Raw genomic sequence first — 5,013 nt, 5'->3', positions numbered from 1 at the left:
CCCATTAACTTAATTGACCCGGAAGGGGGCAACATTTGTTTGGAATGAGGCTTGTGAAAACAGTTTCCAAGACCTCAAGCAGAGGCTGGTTTCAGCCCCAATTCTTACAGTATCGGACGAATCAGGTGGTTTCGTCATTTTCAATGATGCATCCAAGAAGGGGTTGGGATGCGTATTGATGCAGCAGGGTAGAGTAGTTGCTTACGCTTCACGTCAACTGAAAAAGCACGAACAGAATTATCCCATGCATGACTTGGAGTTAGCAGCGGTGGTTTTTGCTCTCAAGATCTAGAGACATTACTTGTATGGAGAAAAGATACAGATCTTCACCGACCACAAGAGTTTGAAGTACTTTTTTCACTCAGAAGGAGTTAAACATGAGGCAAAGAAGGTGATTGGAGCTAGTAAAGGATTATGATTGTGAAATTTTGTACCACTCGAAAAAAGCAAACGTAGTGGCTGATGCTTTAAGCAGAAAGGTGGCCCATTTCGCAGCTCTCATTACCAGACAAACACACCTATGTCGGGAACTGGAGAGGGCAGAGATTGCAGTAGTCGTAGGGAAGGTCAAGGCACAGTTAGCACAGATGTCAGTGCAACCAAGCCTAAGGCAGAAGATTATTGATGCATAGCGAGACGACCCTTATCTAAAGGAGAGAGTTCGTTGAGTGGAATCAAGCCAGGATAGCGAATTCTCAGTGTCAGCAGAAGGTGACCTTTTTTATCAAGGGCGTCTGTGCGTGCTGGCGGTTAGTGACAGTAAGGATGAGTTGTTGTCAGAGGCTCATAGTTCCCTATTCTTGATCCACCCTGGTAGCATCTGATTTATCAAGATCTGAAGCGTTACTATTGGTGGAATAATATGAAAAGAGAGGTTGCGGAGTTCGTCAGTAAGTGTTTGGTGTACCAGCAGGTGAAAGCCCCGAGGCAGAGACCAACAGGCTTGTTACAACCATTAAATGTACCAGAATGGAAGTGGGAGCATGTGTCTATGGACTTCATCGTGGGGTTGCCTTGGATAGTTAAAGGTTTCACTGTGATATGGGTCGTTGTAGACAGACTTACGAAGCTAGCCCATTTCATACCGGGAAAGTCCACCTTTTCAATGAATAAGTGGGCACAGATATACATGAAGGAAGTGGTAAGATTACATGGAGTGCCCGTGTCCATTGTGTCGGATAGAGACCCTCGTTTCACGTCTAACTTCTGGAAGAGTCTCTAGACGGCTTTAGGGACCTGGTTAAACTTCAGTACAACGTTCCACCCTCAGAATGATGGGAAGACAAAGAGATTGAGTCAGATACTGGAATACATGTTGCGTGCCTGTGCCATAGAGTTTTCAGGAAGTTGGCAGGAAAGGAAAGTTGAGTCTGAGATTCATTGGACCTTTTGAGGTCCTGAAACGAGTTGGCCTTGTAGCTTACCGCTTGGCTTTGTCCCCATGGGTTTTCGGGCGAGCGGCACACATTTGAAATTCCAATTTGCGCACGTAAGTCGTAGTGAAGCGTTCACAAGGGCGCAGGCATTTCAGCCGAACAATATGGTGTTTCTTTTAGAATTGTTTTCAGTGCACCGAAGACTTATAGCAGAAGAGTTTTATTTCCATTGATAGCATTTAGCGAGAACGATCCCTTATCTAGTAAGAAAGAAGTTCGTTGAGAGTGAGATACAAGCAGAATAGCTGAATTCTCCATGTAAACAGCATGAAGGCGACTTCTTTTTTATTCAAGGGCTCTGATCGTGACTGGCTGGTCTATTCGAGACAGTAGAGATAGTTGTTGTCAGAGGGCTCAATAGTAGCCCTATCATTGATACCAACCCTGGTAAGCATCTGATTATCAAGATCTGAACGGTACTCATTGGTGGAATATATGAAAAGAAGGGTTGCCGGAGTTCGGAGAATTTGGTGTACCCAGCATGGATGAAAAAGTCCCCGCGAGGCAGAGACCAACATGTTAATGTTCAAATAAATTAACCATGAACGGAAGTGGGAGAATGTGTACTCGACATCAATCGATGGGCGCCAAATATGGATAGATTAATAAGGTTTCACTGTGATAAGGGTCGTTGTGAAGACGTTAGAAGACCATTACATAGGAAGTCCACCTCAATGATAAGTGGGCAAACAATATAACATAGAGGAAGTGGTAAGGAGATGTACATGGAGTGCCCCGGTGTCCAATTGTGGTCGGATGAGGAGGGAGGCGCGGGGGGCGCGGTTCGCACGTGCTAAACGTCTGGTAAGAGTCCTAGACTGGCCTTAGGACCGTCGGTTAGAAACTCATACCAATATAACGTCCACCCTACAGATGATGGGCAAAGACAAAGAGATGAGATCAGATAACTCGGAATAACACTTATGTTGCGCGGATGCCTCGTGCCATAGAGATATTTCAAGGAAGCTGGGGATGCACTCATTTGGCCCACTTAATGAATTTGAGTACAATAAACAAGCTACCTGGAGGGATTAGTAGATGCACACTATTGGGATGTCAACCACTTTGGAGGCCCTAATGGGAAATAAAAGAGAAGCTCACAAAAATACAACCAAAAAAAATTATAAAAACAAGGAGTTGTCAGGCTCCCGTGTGTTGGGTATGCAGTAGAAGACCGTAGAGAAGAATTTGTTAGGATAATTCGAAATTGGGTCAGACACCACAAATGAGGCATACAGAAATCAGGTCGATATACAATGCAGACCCCAGAGAAGACAGCAGAAAAGCTATGACAGATGTATAACACATCAAGGCACCGTGGAAATTGAGACAGGGGTGAAAGTGTTCTTAAAGTGGCACCCTCATGAATAGGTATACTGAGGTTGGTCAGGTAAAGGGAAAAGTTGAGTCTGAGATTCATGTCGGACCTTTGAGGTCTGAAACGAGTTGGCCTATGTAGTCTTACCCGGCTTGTCTTTGTCCCCAACAGTATGTCTTCAGTTCCAATAATGGTCTTCCATGTTTCAATGCTAAGGGAAGATTTAGCAGACTCATCCACCAAGTAAGTTAGACATACGAGCCCTTACAGTAACGGACAACTTGAGCTATCAGGAGGATAGCTTATCAGACCTGACCAGAGAAGTAAGGCATTGCGCCGTCCGGGAAATTGCTTTTGTGAAGAGTATCGTGGCACGAACCACACAGATTCAGGGAGGCCAAACTGGGAAGCGAAGAAGGATGATGATGAAGGCCCAGTACCTGAAGCGAAGCTTTTTCAACGATGCAACTATCGAGGACGAAAGTCTTTGAGGGGGGGAAAGAATACATCCCGTTACCTTTTTAATTATTTATTAATGAGTCAAATTTGTCTTTTTCAATAATTGTCCTTAGTGTGAAGGGCAATGTTTGGTAATTTTTGAATTTAAAGTTAAGCCGGAGATTAAAGTGTGGCACCTGAGAATTATTCCAGATTATTCAATTTTTCAACCAATTTGAGAAATTTATGGCAAGAATTTATTCCTTTGGAAAAGAGAAGAAAATAAATGTATAAAAGTGGATTAAGCGAAAGATTATAACTTAGAAGCTTTACTACCTATTTTCCTTTATTATCATAAATTATTATTATTATTATTATTAATTAAAATAAAAAGGGCATCATCTCCACCCCCGATCCTCCTTCACAAGCAATCTCTCTCAGCATTGAGCGCCCCCAACTGCCTACTCTATCCGGACCGCACGGCACTTTCACCCACCATCATCTGCCGTCACGAACCAACCGCCTGAGCCCTCCTCACATACCCAGACTCACCTCCCTCACCGGATCCAGACAGGCGCAAACCTCTCTCACCCAGATCTGGTAGAAAACCTCCTCACCAAAATCCTAGCAGCGTCGTCTGCCCCAAACGCGCGAGCCAGACCTTGGCCGCAGACCGACCGCCACGCCTACCTCCTGCTCCCTTCACCGCCCTCGTCGATCTCGCCCAGTCCGGTCTAAATCGCCGCAGCACGACTCACCCCTAACCCGCGCACTCCACGCTGTTTAACCAATAGACTTGACCTGCTGCCAACCGTGCCAGTCGGGTTCTCCATGTCCATCGCGCGACTGCCATTTTCTGCTATGTGGGTCTCGTCAGACGCTATAGGTTTTTGGTAAGAATCTATTTGTGGTGGGTTTTTTGATAAGATATTTTGGATCCCACTAAGTTGATTAAAGGTTAAATTAGCACATTATTTCATTTTAGATTTGAGCTAGGAAACTACAGCCGCGAACTGTCTACGGGTTCAAGATGCGTCCAAGAGTTTTGGTAGAGTTATAGTCTTATTTTGGCATTGTGGGCACGCTTTGATTACTAATTAACGTACTAACCCTTGTAGTTTTTAAGGTTCCAAGTTGTCGTCCATAATGGGAGTAAATCTGTTGAGAAAGAGATTTGGAGGTGGTTTGTTAATTTAATTACTCCTTGGGTAACTTTGGTATTGTGTTTTTGACTCTAATAATGTGCAATTATTTTGGGCTGAACCTTAATGGTTATTCGTGGATAGGGTCGTTTCTTCAAACCGCGGTTATCGCTTGTGTCTGAGTTTACTGTGGATTTCGATTAAGGAAGTAATCCTTTACCACTGAACTACTGCCTCACCAACAAAGGCTAGCTTGTATTTGTATCAGCAAGATGTTGAGTGTATGTTATGGTAAATGTTAGCATGTTAAACTAATAGTTAGACCTGAATCAAGTATGGTTCTGGCAAAACGAGTTTCTGTTTGTTTAAATATATACACCTAGGACAACTTGATGTTAGTAGAGGTGTATGTGTTTCCATATAGTTGATATCTTGATCTGCTGATAGTTAGAGCAATATTGTAGTGTGGAACACTGATGTTAAAAGTAACAGGAACTGTGTAGAAATATTTGTTAGATAGATGTATATGTGTACAACATGGTATCGAGGATTAATTTATCATAAATCGCACCGGTGTTGAATTTGAATTGAGACCTAGTGGAAATGTCCTCAACTGATTAGTTAGATTCTACCAAGTTGTATTTCCTTCAAGAGATCACCAGTTTGTGTTCCCTTCGGG

Source organism: Benincasa hispida, chromosome 1, assembly GCF_009727055.1.
Source record: "Benincasa hispida cultivar B227 chromosome 1, ASM972705v1, whole genome shotgun sequence".
NCBI classification, from domain to species: Eukaryota; Viridiplantae; Streptophyta; class Magnoliopsida; order Cucurbitales; family Cucurbitaceae; genus Benincasa; species Benincasa hispida.
The sequence above is the reverse complement of the archived record's forward strand: the minus strand, read 5'-3'. Positions refer to the sequence as shown.